A 17,912-nucleotide genomic window follows, 5' to 3' on the forward strand; every position below is an offset into this window, starting at 1 on the left:
AATAGCATCAGACAAAAAAAAAAAGAGTAGAATTTTCATTTGTATACTTGTATATTAAAATAAGTCACTTACATATTTGTGCATTAGTCAACACTCACTGGGTTATGCAATAATGGTAGGTAACCTTTGTATCGTCACAGTATACAATAACATCGGTTTAGCTCTTGCTTCTGTTATATGTCTGTGGCTGTGGTGAGCTTTGCCTCTGTTCTACGTGCTGTCTTCTTCTAGAACACAGGCTGAAGGAAGAGTCCCATTGAGGATCTGCTATTCTTATAGCAATGGAGAAAGAGTAAGGTAGCTGGTGGAAGTAGACAACAGCAAATAAAGCTAGAGAGGAGTAGGTTTGCACCACTTCTGGTTCATTTTATTGGCTGAAGTAAATCACATGGCCAAGCTGGACAATAGGGAGAGGGGGTATATTTCACCTACAGGGAGACAATACAAACCATAGAGCAATGTGCCAAAATAGGCGAACCCCTAATATATGATAGGGGATCATAATACAATCAATCACTATTGTCGGTTCATTTCCTAGTAGGAAGGATGCTGTTATTTATATATTTTTCCTAAAACCAGTAAAATCTTCAAATCACATCTTTTACATTGTAGAAGTTACACAAATTAGAATAGAAACATCCCAGCGTGAAGTTTCAGTGAAAGTCAGTATTGCATCATTGGAATACTACATATTTTTTTTTCTGCTAAAGGAGGAAAATGCTTTAAAAAGAGAGTAGTAGTTTCTTACTTAAACTCTTTTTTTTTTTTAAAAAATGGATCACTATTTCATTACATGTGGCTACATGCCCAATGAAATGACTATATTTTTCATGCTCCCTTGCAGCTAACTTGACCAATTAGACATAAGTGGGAGTTGATGGATGACATGTCTGAGAAAACTCCTAAGAGTGGGAAAGAGGGCCAGTGTATACATGTCTTCCACCATCCCCTTGCATTCCTTTGTTCTTTTTCCCTAGAAATTCAACCCAGTGGATGAAGAGCTGCCATTATTTGGACCTTGACCTTGAAGGCAGAAGCCAAGTGCAAAGAGCATTGAAGCTGAATATTAAAAGAGTTGGGAAGACACAGGAAAATGGTCAGGGCCCCTCAGATGTTCAGAATCTTGCCAAGCATTTGATGTAAATACGCGTATGTGCCCAGGTGTTCCTTGGCTATTGACTAATATAACTGTGCGTGTGCACCCAGGTGTCCTGGGTTATGGACTTAACTATAAAGGACTAGTGGCTCTGATCCATGGTGCCCCGCACCCCAGGGGGACCATGGGGAGGCTGCTACTGCTGCTGGAGTCTGCTGCTGCCAGGGCCTCTGGGACCTTTGGAGAGGCCACCGCTGCTGCTGTGGACTGAGCTCGTGCCATCTACCAGTGGCTCCCGGGATCTTTCCTGATTACCTAGAGCTTGTGGACCTGCAAGTGAGGGGTCTGTGACCCAGTCTGTACAATGGCTTGAAGGGTTTGAGCCCTAGCCCTGACCATACAAATGGAAACTTAGTATAACTAAAGTAATAAAACATTTTGGCTTTAGTTATGAATTGCCTAACCAGACAATTAGCATAGCTATTGCCCCAACCAGACAACTGGCTTAATCGTGTAGCTTTACAAAAGGTGTTTCGCGTTGTTGCTGGCGATATGTAGCCTTCATATCGGTCCTGTAGTGTTTAACTCGACTTTTTTAATGAGAGGTTGATATAAACTTCAATCTTTTTTGACTTGCTATTATTTTCTATTTCTTTTACTAGCAGTCTGACAAAATTAGTATATGGTATAAGACTTAATTCAGGAATATTAAGTAAATATTGAGAAGAGCCCATTGAAGCTTTTCAAACAGAAGCCTGCATGGGGTGTTAACTGGAAAATAAGATGATAAGAAATAAGATTCCAGGAGAGGAGAACAGAGAAAGATTATGATGTCCAAGACTAGGAAGAAGATTGCAGTAGTACCAGTATTGAGCCAAATGAGTAAAACTAAAGAAATGGTGTTGTGTATGACTGAACAAAGTTTAAACAGCTCTATATATTTATATCTGTCTATATGTATGAAGATATATATATATATATATAGTACAGCTATGGATATAGATATATGTTTCTGAATATGTACATATATGAACAAATTCACATACAAATAAAAATCTTAGATTTTTATGTATTAGTAGTGTTGAATAAAATAGATTTCTCAGTGATACTTCTCAGTGAACTGGGACATCATAGAAACGTGGATCCTTAGTTAAGCAGATTGGCATAACTTATGTTATCTCTTATGGGCCATTTGGAGCACCATTGTCAACCATTTGCTTTGCTTCTACAGACTTCTCAGTAATAGCTATGCACAACCAATGGGAACTGTTCAAATAATTCTACTGAACATGGGGATTAGGGATTGTGGTACCTTTTTTACATTTTTTGTTAAATCTACCATTTGGACTTTTTTTTTCAAATTTTCTATTATTCCCTGTTAATGTCTGGCTAGAAAAAAAGGGTGGTGCTTCTTACTCACATCTGCCAAATCTCTATTCCAAGTTAACGAGGTCATTTCTAAATAGTGGGCTACACAGGCACACCTTGGTATTTCCTAAATCCTGCAATGGGCAATCCATGCCCTGATTTTGTCCTTTGTCATTCATTCATTGCCACTTGAAGATGGAAGATCTCAGAGACCTCACAATTGCTGAAAGTTTTAACTTTTGAAATCTGCCCTAAAAGTGCAAATGAAATTACATTGCCAATATTTTTAAGAAGACTTAAATCAGCTATGAACCATCATTTTAAGAAGACTTACCCATCTGTGAAACAGATCTCATCAGTTCCCACATGGAAAGTTGACAGAATTTCTTTAGAGATTTCTGAGGTCTCCCAGTTCTTTGGGAATTCAAACGAATGATCTCTCATTTGATCATACCCCCTAAGAATGCTCTAAGCTAGAGGAGTTCGACACTATCCCAATTCCTTTTCTCTTTGTCCTTCACAGGTGATCCCAATAACAACAACTTTGGTTTTTCTTCACTAGAGAAAACAGGTTCAGTCACTTTCACAGAAGTTGAGTAGAAAGGGCCAGTGCAGAATTCCATGCTTTTCTACATGCCCAAAACATAACTTCCTCCTGCCTGTACATTCTTCAGCTCAAGATGATGATTTCTCGAGAATTCCATTAATAAAAAGGCATCGAAATGCTATTTATTTGTTTGTTTGTTTTTTACATTGTTACAATATACTTAGTTATACTAAGTTCCGGGTTGCATTCTGGGGGACTCCTTAGTTAGCAACAAAATAAGTGGTGTCAGCCCTCATGACACACTCTAGAAGAAATGCAGCAAATACATTTAAAATTGCCAAATATATATGTAATTACCTACAGCAATATAGGAAGTACATGATGCTATGAAAAATTAAAACTGGAAAACTAATTTAGATCAGGATATCAAGAAAAAACTCTATGATGAGAGTTTGATATGAAATCAGTAGGATAAGCACTGGATTGTGCCCAATACTATTCACTAGGGACACAGACATTAATATGGAGATATCTGAGCTTTCCCATTTTGGCCTGAACTACATATAGGCTCATATTCATCTCATGCTATTTACCCTGGAAAGAGAGTACATTTAATTTAATATGGTTGAGAAAAAGAGCAAGAGAGAGATATTCTCAAATGGTTATGTCAAAAAATATTACTGATATACAGGGATGGTCTAATCTAGCGCAGGTATAATCAGCACACAAAAATGATAGTCCACATAAGTAGTGGACAACCAAACAATTATGCAATTAAAAGGAGATTTTAATGAATTATAATTGCAGGCAGAGGTTATTCATGGCAAATCCCTACTTTAGTTTCTAGAGCCAGAGAAAGGTTTCAAAATTTCTGGAGGAATTAAAAATTTTTGACTGGTTGAAGAAAAGATAGTATCATTGGTGTACATGAGTTGGAACATGAGGAAGGAGGATTGAAAGGAGGAAGAGAAGAGGAGGAGGAGGAAAAAGGAAGGTATGGAAAAGCTGCATTTTAGCAGAGGAAGTGAACTAGACGGATGTTGGAGATGAGCAACGGAGAGTTGACTAAAGACCACAGACTAATAAAGGGGCTCAACACTAGCATCTGGCTAGAGTCCTACAAACTAGCAAGTTTTGGCTATTTGAAAATTTGCAACCATTTCTATTGACTGGATATTTCAAAGGGGAAGCAGAGCTAGCGCAGTGCTTGAATGGCATTGATAGCCTGGTTTTATGGAGATGTTTAGGTATCATCTTGACTTTTTATGTGCATTTGCTTTTTTTATTCTAATAGCTAAATACATAAGTTTTTGTATAATTGTCAAACAGGGCTAGATTAAAAATTACTAAATAGTTCTTAAAATGAATACCTTGTCAATTAGTCAATGAAATGTTGTTAATATTTCTAATATAAAGAAGCCAAAGTTTGCTGTTCACTTTTATTCCTTTTTCCTCCTGGAAAAAGTGGAGTAATTATCATTTTTTTTCTACTTCAGAATCTGCCTCTTAGAAGTGTATCAATTGCGTTCAAGTTCTTACAGATAAATGTGTCCATTTAAAGTTATTTTCTGTATTTACCTTGATGTTACTTAGTGCAGAATAGCTAGCTATCTTGTTGAAATAGAAATGTCCACAGTAGACTCTTTTTCTTTCAGAAATGATTTCAAGCCTGGTAAAGAAAAAGAGAAAGCTAGCAAAGCACTTGTCATTTTTTTTTAAAGTGCTGCACTTGTTTCTTTTAGGCATTTCAGAAAGGACTGAATGCATATTATTTCATTTATTGCACTGTTTCTCGGAGTACATTTGGTCTTGTGTATTTTAAACAGAGAGACAGAAATGACTTGATAAACAATATACATCAAAAGAACCTGGAAATCACTCAAGATGTTGGTCATTCTATGAAGTCAAGATCGCCTTTCCATCCATGTAGCTTTGAGTGCATCTGTTAAAATTATGTAGAAGGAAGGAGATGAGGATTGCAGTAAGGAAAAGCAGCAGAAAGTTTAAGTTGGAAATATCACTTTACATATGGTCAGTGTCTTTCAAAACAGATACCCCAACCAGGAGAGTTTCTTATTTGATAGTAATGGATGTCAATGTTTGGTCTGAAGTTAAAGCACTGTGGAAAAACTCCACTGGGTAAACATAAAATTCTGTTTGAAATAAAATTTGTATATGTTTTAATTGATTCAAAGTGACTTGTTCATAGGAAATACTCAAATTATATATAAATACATATATATGATTTCCTTATCACCTTTCAGGAAAGTAACTAAGACTTTCTGTTTTAGAATATCAGTGAAACAGCTTTGAAATATACTATCACAGATATTTAACAGCAAACAGTGCTGATTAATAAGAAGGAAAAAGAATAAATATTGTGCCAGTAAAATAACAGGAAGCTTCAGGAAAATGGTAGAGAATTATTGAATTTGAAATTTAGCCAGAAAACAGTGCCTGACACATACCCACACCCTCCTTCAGCAATATGTTCTCTGCTATTTTAAACAGCCATAACATTAGTTTTGCAGCAAAGTGATGAGAAAATAGGGTCAGTGCACTGAATTCTAATCCAATTCCCCCTATTTATTTTGTTTATGAGGATGTTTCAGTTTCTTGACATTAGCTTATTTTGTGGAGGTCTGTAGGACTTAACTCATGTAACTTAATCATGGAATTTTCTGCCAATGCCCAGTAAATTAGAATGCTAGTTCCATGTGTAGTAATGATCGTCTCTGGTAAGAAGAACATATGCAATCATGATTAGAGCGAATAGAGAAGTGAAAGGAAAATTTTTTTGATAAGATAATATTTCCTAAAGTCAATATGTAATTTATTTATTTTTTATTTGAAACATAATTGATTATACATATTTGTGAGGTACAGAGTTGACTATCAATGCCTGTGTATGATATGTGATGATTAAATCAGGACAACTGCCATACTCATCATTATAAGATGTACTCATTCCTTGTGTCCACTAACCAATTTCTCCTTAACCCTCCCTTTCCCCTATTCCCCCCTTTAATAACCACAGTTCTGTTCTCTTCTTCTGAAAGTTCAACGTATTATTGTTTGCTTTCTTTCTCTTTCCTTCCTTCCTTCCTTCTTTCCTTCCTTCCTTCCTTCCTTCCTTCCTTCCTTCCTTCCTTCCTTCCTTCCTTCCTTCCTTCCTTCCTTCCTTCCTTCCTTCCTTCCCTCCCTCCCTCCCTCCCTCCCTCCCTCCCTCCCTCCCTCTCTCTTTCTTTCTTAGCTTCCACTTATGAGTGAGGACATGTGGTATTTCTCTTTCTGTGCCTGGCTTATTTCACTTAACATAATTTCCTCCAAGTTCATCCATGTTGCTGCAAATAGCAGAATTTCATTCTTTTTTTGTGGGTGAGTAGTATTCCATTGCATATATACACCACATTTTCCTTATGCAGTTGTCCATCAATGGACATTAAGGTTGGTTCCATATCTTGGCTATTGTAAACAGAGCTGCTGTGAACATGGGAGTGCAGATGTCCCTTCAACATGATGATTTCCATTCCTCTGGATATATACCCAGCCGTGGGATTGCTGGATTGTATGGTAGTTCTATCTGTAGTTGTTTGAGAAAGCTCCATACTGTTTTCCATAATGACTGTTTTCCATAATTTACAGTTCCACCAACAGTGTAGAAGAGTTCCCCTTTCTCCGCATCCTTGCCAGCATTTTATATTTTCTGTCTTTTTAAAAGCCAATCTAACTGGGGTACAATGATATCTCAATGTTGTTTTGATTTGCATTTGCCTTATGATTAGTGATGTTGAACATTTTTCCTGTATCTATTGGTCATTTGTATGTCTTTCTTTGAGAAATGTCTATTTAGCTCCTTTGCCCATTTTTAAATTGGACTATTTATGTTTTTACAGTTAAGTTGTTTGAGTTCCTTGTATATTCTGGATATTAATCCTTTGTTGGATGAATAGTTTGTGAATATTTTCTCCCTTTCTGTAGGTTGTCTTTTCACTCTGTTGATTGTTTCCTTTGCTATGCAGAAGCTTTTACTCTTTTAGCTTAGAATCAAAGTAGAGCTTCAAGGCCAACCACCGCTTTCACCTACGATTAACACAAAAATCCACACTCTTCTATAACAATTCTATTTCAGGGGCTGCAGTTTATGTAATGCCTTGTCTTGCTTAAATCAGCTACGATCCTGGGCACTGCATTCCCCACATTTTCATATTAAGTCACCATCAATTTTTTGACCATGAACAACAAGCTAGAATGCAAAAAGGGATGGTCATTCAATCACCAGCCAGATGAACAGCATGATTTTCTTGGCAGGAATAAGTGTGTGGCTAATTCTTGCAAACTAAGAAAATCACGTTTTAAAGGTCTTGTCTATTGGCCATTTATAGATAATTTGAGAATAAGCACTTTTCTCTAAGAGGGAAGACTTAAGTAAATGTTAAGATTATATGGATAACATGCAATAAGATAGTTCCTTGTGCAAACTAGAAGTAGTCTACACCCTTGATTATATCCTTTTCCAATTTACCTCCATTTCACCTCTCTTAACCAAACAAATGCACACAATTTATGAAAAAAGAGGAGGAGATAGTAAGGAAGTAAAAGAATAATGAAGCTATTTAATAAGCTTATCCAAAAAAAGATTATAGATTATCTCTAGGTTGCTATTTTATTTTTTTTTTTTATTTTATTTTATTTTATTATTTTTTATTTTTATTTTTATTTTTATTTTATTTTTTTAAATTTTATTTTGTCGATATACATTGTAGCTGATTAATGCTCCCCATCACCAAAACCTCCCTCCCTTCTCCCTCCCCCCCCTCCCCCCCAACAATGTCCTTTCTGTTTGTTTGTTGTATCAACTTCAAATAATTGTGGTTGTTATATCTTCTTCCTCCCCGCCCCCCGGTTTGTGTGTGTATGTGTGTATGTGTGTGTGTGAATTTATATATTAATTTTTAGCTCCCTCCAATAAGTGAGAACATGTGGTATTTCTCTTTCTGTGCCTGACTTGTTTCACTTAATATAATTCTCTCAAGGTCCATCCATGTTGTTGCAAATGGCAGTATTTCATTCGTTTTTATAGCTGAGTAGTATTCCATTGTGTAGATGTACCACATTTTCCGTATCCACTCATCTGATGATGGGCATTTGGGCTGGTTCCAGCTCTTGGCTATTGTAAAGAGTGCTGCGATGAACATTGGGGAACAGGTATACCTTCGACTTGATGATTTCCATTCCTCTGGGTATATTCCCAACAGTGGGATGGCTGGGTCGTATGGTAGATCTATTTGCAATTGTTTAAGGAACCTCCATACCATTTTCCATAGAGGCTGCACCATTTTGCAGTCCCACCAACAATGTATGAGAGTTCCTTTTTCTTCGCAGCCTCGCCAGCATTTATCGTTCATAGTCTTTTGGATTTTAGCCATCCTAACTGGGGTTAGATGGTATCTCAATGTGGTTTTGATTTGCATTTCCTGGATGCTGAGTGATGTTGAGCATTTTTTCATATGTCTGTTGGCCATTTGGATATCTTCCTTAGAGAAATGCCTACTTAGCTCTTTTGCCCATTTTTTAATTGGGTTGCTTGTTTTCTTCTTGTAAAGTTGTTTGAGTTCCTTATATATTCTGGATATTAATCCTTTGTCAGATGTATATTTTGCAAATATTTTCTCCCACTCTGTTGGTTGTCTTTTAACTCTTTTAATTGTTTCTTTTGCTGTGCAGAAGCTTTTTAGTTTGATATAATCCCATTTGTTTATTTTTCCTTTGGTTGCCCGTGCTTTTGGGGTCGTATTCATGAAGTCTGTGCCCAGTCCTATTTCCTGAAGTGTTTCCCCTATGTTTTCTTTAAGAAGTTTTATTGTCTCAGGGTGTATATTTAAATCCTTAATCCATTTTGAGTTGATTTTAGTATACGGTGAGAGGTATGGATCTAGTTTCATTCTCCTGCATATCGATATCCAGTTATCCCAGCACCACTTGCTGAAGAGGCAGTCCCTTCCCCAGTGAATAGGTTTGGTGCCTTTGTCAAAGATCAGATGGCAGTAAGTGTGTGGGTTGATTTCTGGATTCTCTATTCTATTCCATTGGTCAGTGTGTCTGTTTTTATGCCAGTACCATACTGTTTTGGTTATTATAGCTTTGTAGTATAGCTTAAAGTCAGGTAGTGTTATGCCTCCAGCTTTATTTTTTTTGCTGAGCATTGCTTTGGCTATTCGTGGTCTTTTATTGTTCCATATAAATGTCTGAATAGTTTTTTCCATTTCTGAGAAAAATGTCTTTGGAATTTTGATGGGGATTGCATTGAATTTGTATATCACTTTGGGTAGTATGGACATTTTCACTATGTTGATTCTTCCAATCCAAGAGCATGGAATATCTTTCCATCTTCTTGTATCCTCTCTAATTTCTCTCAGCAGTGGTTTGTAGTTCTCATTATAGAGATTTTTCACCTCCTTGGTTAACTCAATTCCTAAGTATTTTATTTTTTTGGTGGCTATTGTAAATGGGCAGGCTTTCTTGATTTCTCCTTCTGCATGTTCACTATTGGAGAAAAGAAATGCTACTGATTTTTGTGTGTTGATTTTGTATCCTGCTACTGTGCTGAAATCATTTATCACTTCCAACAGTTTTTTTGTAGAGGTTTTAGGCTGTTCGATATATAGGATCATGTCATCTGCAAACAGGGACAGTTTGACTTCATCTTTTCCAATCTGGATGCCCTTTATTTCCTTCTCTTCTCTTATTGCTCTGGCTAGTACTTCCAACACTATGTTGAATAGGAGTGGTGAGAGTGGGCATCCTTGTCTAGTGCCTGTTCTTAAAGGAAAAGCTTTCAGCTTTTCCCCATTCAGGATGATACTGGCAGTGGATTTGTCATATATGGCTTTAATTATGTTGAGATACTTTCCCTCTATACCTAACTTATAGAGGGTCTTTGTCATGAATGAGTGCTGAACTTTATCAAATGCTTTTTCAGCATCTATAGAGATGATCATATGGTCCTTGTGTTTGAGTTTATTAATATGGTGTATCACATTTATTGATTTGCGTATGTTGAACCAACCTTGCATCCCTGGGATGAATCCCACTTGATCGTGATGAATAATTTTTCGTATGTGTTGCTGTATTCTGTTTGCTAGTATTTTAGTGAGGATTTTTGCATCTATATTCATCAAGGATATCGGCCTGTAGTTTTCTTTTTTGGTTATATCTTTACCTGGTTTTGGTATCAGGATGATGTTTGCTTCATAGAATGAGTTTGGGAGATTTGCGTCCGTTTCAATCTTTTGGAATAGTTTGTAAAGAATCGGTGTCAATTCCTCTTTGAATGTTTGGTAAAATTCTGCTGTGAATCCATCTGGTCCTGGGCTTTTCTTTGTTGGGAGCCTTCTGATAACAGCTTCAATCTCCTTTATTGTTATTGGTCTGTTCAGATTTTCTACATCTTCACGGTTCAGTTTTGGGAGCTTGTGTGTGTCCAGAAATTTATCCATTTCCTCCAGATTTTCAAATTTGTTGGCGTACAGTTGTTTATAGTAGTCTCGAATGATTCCTTGTATTTCAGATGAATCAGTTGTAATATCGCCTTTTTCATTTCTAATTTTTGTTATTTGAGTCTTCTCTCTTCTTTTTTTTGTTAGCCATGCTAATGGTTTGTCAATTTTATTTATCTTTTCAAAAAACCAACTTTTTGATTCGTTGATCTTTTGAATTGTTTTTTGGTTTTCAATTTCATTCAGTTCTGCTCTGATCTTAATGATTTCTTTCCGTCTGCTAACTTTAGGATTGGATTGTTCTTGTTTTTCTAGTTCTTTAAGGTGAAGTGTTAGGTTGTTCACTTGCCATCTTTCCATTCTTCTGAAGTGAGCATTTAATGCAATAAATTTTCCCCTCAATACTGCTTTTGCAGTATCCCATAGGTTTTGGTATGATGTATCATTGTTTTCATTAGTTTCAATAAACTTTTTGATTTCCTGCTTGATTTCTTCTTGGACCCATATGTCATTAAGTAGAATGCTGTTTAATTTCCATGTGTTTGTATAGTTTCCAGAGTTTTGTTTGTTATTAATTTCTAGTTTTAATCCATTGTGGTCTGAGAAGATACATGGGATAGTTCCAATTTTTTTGAATTTACTGAGACTTGATTTGTGACCTAATATGTGATCTATCCTGGAGAATGATCCATGTGCTGCTGAGAAGAATGAATATTCTGAGGTTGTTGGGTGGAATGTTCTGTAGATATCTGCCAATTCCAATTGGTCTAGAGTCTTGTTTAGATCTTGTGTTTCTCTACTGATTCTTTGCCTAGATGATCTGTCTAATATTGACAGTGGAGTGTTCAGGTCCCCTGCTATTATGGTATTAGTGTCTATTTCCTTCTTTAGGTCTAATAGAGTTTGTTTTATAAATCTGGCTGCTCCAACATTGGGTGCGTACATATTTATGATTGTTATGTCTTCTTGATGGATCAGTCCTTTTATCATTAAGTAGTGTCCCTCATTGTCTCTTTTTATGGTTTTTAGTTTAAAGTCTATTTTGTCAGATATAAGAATAGCCACTCCAGCTCGTTTTTCTTTTCTGTTTGCATGGTAAATCTTTTTCCATCCTTTCACTCTTAGTCTGTGTGAATCTTTATGGGTGAGGTGGGTCTCTTGTAGGCAGCATATAGTTGGGTCCTGCTTTTTGATCCAGTCAGCCAGTCTGTGTCTTTTAATTGGGGAATTTAAGCCTTTAACATTAAGAGTTGTTATTGAAAGGTGTTGATTTATTCCTAGCATTTTATTGGTTGTTTGGTTGTCTTAGGTGTCTTTTGTTCCTTGCTTTCTGATTTACTGTTTGGTTTCTTTGTTTGTTGGTTCCTTAGGTTGTAGATAGTGTTTTTGTTAGCTTGTTTTCTCTTCATGAATGCCATTTTTATTGTACTAGCGGGTTTAGATTTTTCTTAGGGTTTTTATGGCTGTGGTAGTTATTTTTCAGGAACCAAACCCAGTACTCCCTTGAGGATTTCTTGTAAGGGTGGTCTTGTGGTAGTGAACTCCCGCAGTTTTTGTTTGTCTGAGAAATATACTATTTGCCCCTCATTTCGGAAGGATAGCCTTGCAGGGTAGAGTATTCTTGGCTGGCAATCTTTGTCTTTTAGTATTTTGAAAATATCATCCCATTCCTTTCTAGCTTTTAGGGTTTGTGATGAAAAGTCTGATGTTAACCTGATTGGGGCTCCCTTATAGGTGATTTGACGCTTCTTTCTTGCAGCTTTTAAGATTCTCTCTTTGTCTCTGAGTTTTGCCAATTTGACTATGACATGTCTTGGAGAAGGCCTTTTTGGGTTGAATACGTTTGGAGATCGTTGAGCTTCCTGGATCTGAAGATCTGTGATTTTTCCTATACCTGGGAAGTTTTCTGCCACTATTTTTTTGAATATGTTTTCAATGGAATCTCCATTTTCCTCCCCTTCTGGAATACCCATGACTCGGATATTTGAGCGCTTGAGGTTGTCTGATATCTCTCTCAGATTTTCTTCCATGTCCTTGATTCTTTTTTCTTTCTTTTTGTCTGCTTGTGTTATTTCAAACAGCCCATCTTCAAGTTCAGAGGTTCTCTCTTCAACTTCGACAAGCCTGCTGGTTAAACTCTCCGTTGTGTTTTTTATTTCGCTGAATAACTTCTTCAGTTCAGCAAGTTCTGCTACATTTTTTTTCAGGACATTGATTTCCTTGTATATTTCCTCTTTCAGATCCTGTATACTTTTCCTCATTTCATCATGATGTCTAGCTGAGTTTTCTTGTATCTCATTCAGTTTCCTTAGAATTATCGCTCGAAATTCCTTGTCAGTTATTTCAAGGGCTTCTTGTTCTATAGGATCTAGAGTATGAGATTTATTAACTTTTGGTGGTGTACTTTCTTGATTTTTTGTATTTCTGGTGTCTTTTTTTTGGTGTTTATTCATTGTTGCAGGGGGTTTCACAGTCCACCGGTTTAAGACTAATGACTAATAGGATGTTGCTGTGGTTGCCAATTTGGTATGGCTCCCACCGTGACTGCTCAGTTGGCCTCTAGTGTCTTGTGTGTGTGGTTGCCTCGGGTCTTGGGCTTCTCCGGGGATCCACCTTTCTGGTCAGCTTGTACTCTGCTGGGCTGGTGGATCACGTACCACAGGGTGTGTGATCTCTGTTGAGCTTTCACTTTCTGTACAGGACTTCTCCCCGTTCCGTGTGCTCTGGCCCAGGCTGTTAGATCATGCAGTGGCGACCCCACCGGGTGTGTGGTTTCTGTCGAGACTCCGCCTCCCTGGCCGCACGTCTCCCCCCTCTGTGCACACTGTGCTGGGCTGGGGCGTGTCTTCTGCACCCCTCGTCTATCAGCTGGGCCTTCAAGACCCTGCTCAGCACCGCCTCGCCCAGGAAGTCTACCAGGTTTCTGCTAGGCACAGACGACCGGTCTCTCTGGGTGCCTTTGTAGCACTGTGTAGATCTTTCTCGGGTCTTGTTCACCTTTGTATCCCCCCGGTATAAACCGAGTCTAGTGCCCGCCTGCAGCCTGCTCTCCGGCAGGTTCAAGCGGACCTGGGAACTCTCCTACCGCACTATTCCCAACCAGAAATTCGTTAGGCTTTTTTCCAAACTGGTGGTCGCAGAGATGGTATCTGCCTCCCAGTAACAAGAAGTTTACCGGGGCCGGAGTCCAGGGTGTGGTGGAGTGACAGTCGGCCCGCCCGTACTTCCTAGCCCTCCCAAAACTGGTCGGGACGCCCCACACCCCCAGTCCTGCCAGAGAACCGCGGAGGGAGTGGGAGAGGAGGTCGGCCCGCAGGGTCCGGAAAGCCCCGCGCCAGGCCAAGCAAATGGGCTCAGTGATGGCCGAGCAGGGCGGAGCTGCCCGCACCTGGGAAAATGGAGGCAGCACCGGGGCAGTGAGTGGCCTGGTGGTGCAGGCGGAAGCCGCGTGGGCATTCACCCCCCGAACAGAGCTGTGCCAGGGATCACTCACAGTGCTGTGCCAGGTCGGGCGCTCGCTCTGTCTCTGGTTTGTTGCCTTCCGTGTTCTCGGCGCTGCCGCCTCAGGCTGTTCAGTCGCGGCGCCGCTCGGGCGCTCCCAGGAATCTTCTTTAATGCCGGCCTGAAACCTCGAATCCTGAATAGGGCAGCTGGCCGCCTTCAGTGCGGCCCCAGCCTCCGGGATCCTGGCTGCATCCACAGCAGCCCTGGCGCCGTGTTCCCTGTTTCAAGACTCACTTTTGCAGCTAAGAATCAGTTCTTTTCCTGCTCCACACTTCAAAGCTGTTGCCTGTAAATGAGGCAGCCTCTCCTGCCGGGGGCAAAGTGGCGTTGAGCCCCCACGACCGGCCAGCAGCAGCAGTCCTCCCTTAAGAGATGGCCAGAGGAAGGTCCACAAGTTTCCCAGCTGCCTGAGGCCCAGTGGCCACCTTTCCCACCTCAGCTACTCCGCGCCAGCCGCCGCAGCCGCCGCCATCTTGAAACTCTCCTAGGTTGCTATTTTAAATGGATGTTTTTAAGACCTTATCTTATTTGAATTCAGAATAACATTAAGCATACTAATAATTCTCTTTCTCTTCAAATTCTCTTTCCTCTTGGCTTTCATGAGTAATACACTCTTCTAATTCACCCCATACCCCACGTTTCTGACCCATCCATGTTAATCTTTACCACTTCCTCCTCTTTGATTTTAGATATTAGAAGTCCCCCAAATTTGGTCGTATTTCTCACATTCTCATGCTACACACTCACATCTATCTGTGATTTCACTTAATTTTTAATTTCTCTTCCCAGAACTGCCTTCTGAATTCCAGACTCATCACCTTCTTTCTACATGGCAGCTGCACTTGGACATTTCAAAGGCAACTCAATTTCATCATACCCAAAGTTGAACTCAATATTTTTTACTAACTACATGGAAGCTCTAGCATACTGTTTTAATAAATGGGACCATCATTCATCTAGTTAAGCAAATTAGAAATCTGGGATTTTCAATTCTTTGCTCATTCTTTCCTTCCATGTCAAATCAATGTTCGTGGTCTGTTATTTGTATTTTCTACATATGCTCTCCATCCCTAACTTGACCACTCTGGTTCTATCTCATGGGTCCTACTGCAATGGATTCCATCTCATCTTTCTCCTTCCAGTTTTGACCACCTTGAATCTGTTCTCACTCTGGGGAAGAATGATTTATTTCAAAGACAGACATATTTGTGTATTTCCCTGCTATAAATCTTCCAAAGGTGGCCCATAGTTCTTGAGATAAATATGCATTCAAGATACAAACCCTGACCATCTCTCTAGACAATTTCACACCATCCTTCACCTCTCTTTCTTATTTAAATTTACGAATTCCACTTTGATCTTCCTACTCAAACCGTTGCACCAGCTCTATGCTGGAATAACACTATCTTAAGCAAGTTACCTCCTTCGTATTCATCATCTCTCCTTGAGATGAGCTTTACCATTTACACAGCCTAGAAATAGCTCCCATTATAACCTCTTATATATAACCCACAGTTTTTTTCTCTTTATTGTGACTTTTATAATTATACATGTGTGTCTTAATTAGGTGATGAATTCCACAGTGTCTATTTGTATTTGCCTAAATGACGATCCAGTGCCAGAAAACATATTAGTCACTCAAGAAATGTTTTTGAATGTCTAAAGAAAAGACTTGGTTTATTATACAAATCACCAGGCTGAATTGCGTCACTATGGTTGCTCCATATTCCCTGTTTTCTCCCATTTTTCCATAATCTTAACTTTGCTTTAATGGCATCTTTCGTCCAATGTTGCCTCTGTATCTCTTATGATCTAGTAGGAAGCCAACACAAGATCACAAATATGGTTTCCAAAGGAGGCTGCATGGTTCAAATGACTTTTTCATTTCCATAGCTTTGAGATATTTGGCAAGCTATTTATTCTGTGTCATAGTTACCTCACTATCCCAGAAAAACACACTATCCCAGATCTGGGAAAAACACACTATCCCAGATCTTTAGACACTTCTAAAGAGGAAAATGACAAAATATCATCAGCAATTCATCTTTGGTGTAAATGCTTAATGATTATGTAGACAATTTTAGTTCTAACTTAGCCCTGGGTGCCATCTTACAGTAAAAACTGCTTAATTGGTTTCTATAAAGAATCTAATTATTCTAGTCTTGATTTTTAAAGAGGATATTCCTTTTGATGAGGGTTATTATAGTTGTAAATTACAATCGTAGAATTTTCTAGTTTGGCTCAATATGTTTCTGGTAAAACTATTAAAAAGTCTACAGACAATGGGAATAAGAAACAATTTATATAACATTTAAATTGCAATAAAAAATGATAGGTGTTTGGCATCTTTTTATTGGGTCAGTCTGACAATTATTTGCTCTTCACAATTATCCTGATTTTTTGATATATTTTGAATTTGCTTGTTATATATTATCATATTTATTTGGTTATCATATTTAGTTTGCTCACACAGAGAATTATCCATTGCAAAACAAAAATGTAGATTTATAAGAAAATACTTAATATTTCCCTCGTTCTAAATTTAAATGGCCCATAAATCTACTGCAGTCATTAGGTGATTATTTGATCTTCCTTTGTCTTTCATAGCAGAATTATAGCTAAAAGGTAGCTTCAAGTGTATTTCCCAGAGGTGGAGACAATATGAAAAATAAAATAGTGTATGAATGTTCTTTTGTCTTATCCTGAATCTACTGCCAGGTACCAGGAACATACAGTTTTTAGAAAGGGTACAAGCAAGAATGAAACTGTTCTCAAATTGTGGAAATAGTTTGAATGTTAAAATATTCCTGTTAGTCTACATATTTAATATGTAAAAATATTTTAATCTATATGAAAGGCCAATTAATATATAACGTATAAATTATAATCAATGTAAAAGGCCAATTAACATATAAAAAGACAGGTAACTTTATTACTTAAAACATATATAAATTTACAAAGTGTTATAATTTCAAAATAGTCATTTGAAAATACTTAAAAGGATTGTAATATGTATTCTGAGTAGAGGATTGGTAAATATGTACTGACAAACTCAGTTCATGTGTATAGCACAAACTAGTGGAAACAATTTGAAAATAGATATTTAAAACAAATATGGATCTATTTTGTCCCCAAATTTTACCACTTCTAGAAATTTATACTGAATATTTTGGCTAGTAGGAAAAATTTGTGTAAGAAGGTTTATGTTTTTACTTTTTTAAATAAACTTTTTATTATAGAACAGTTTTAGATTTTTTTTTTTAATTTACAAAGATAAAGTTCTTATATTCCCCCACCAAGTTTCCCTTATTACTAACATCTTACCTTGATCTGGTACATTTGTTACAATTAATAAACCAATACTAGTGCATTATTATTAACTAAAGTCTGTATTTTATTCATATTTTCTTTGTTTTTACCTAATGTCCTTTCTATGTTCCAAAATCTCTTCCAAGATACCACCTTACATTTAGTTGTCACCTCTCCATAGGTTGTGCCTCTTGTCTGTCAGTCTCTAATATTCTTTTAAGTTTTGATGACCTTGACAGATGTGAGGAATACTGGTAAGATATTTAGTAGAATATCTGTCTGCTATGGTTTGAATATATCCCCCAAAGTTCATGTGTTAGAAACTTAATCCCCAATGCAACAGTGTTGAGAGGTGAGAAATTTAAGAGGTGTTTAGGTCATGAGGGCTCCACCCTCATGAATGAATTGATGCCAATTATAAAAGGGCCTGAGGCTGCAAGTTCAATCTCTTGCTCTCTCACCCTTTCATCTTCCTCCATGGGTTAATGCAGCAAGAAATCCCTTGCACAAGGCTGACACCTTGATATTGAATTTTTCAGCCTTCAGAACTGTAAGAAATAAAATTCTTTTCATTATAAATTACCAGTCT

Source organism: Cynocephalus volans, chromosome 1 (assembly GCF_027409185.1).
Source record: "Cynocephalus volans isolate mCynVol1 chromosome 1, mCynVol1.pri, whole genome shotgun sequence".
Lineage (NCBI taxonomy): Eukaryota > Metazoa > Chordata > Mammalia > Dermoptera > Cynocephalidae > Cynocephalus > Cynocephalus volans.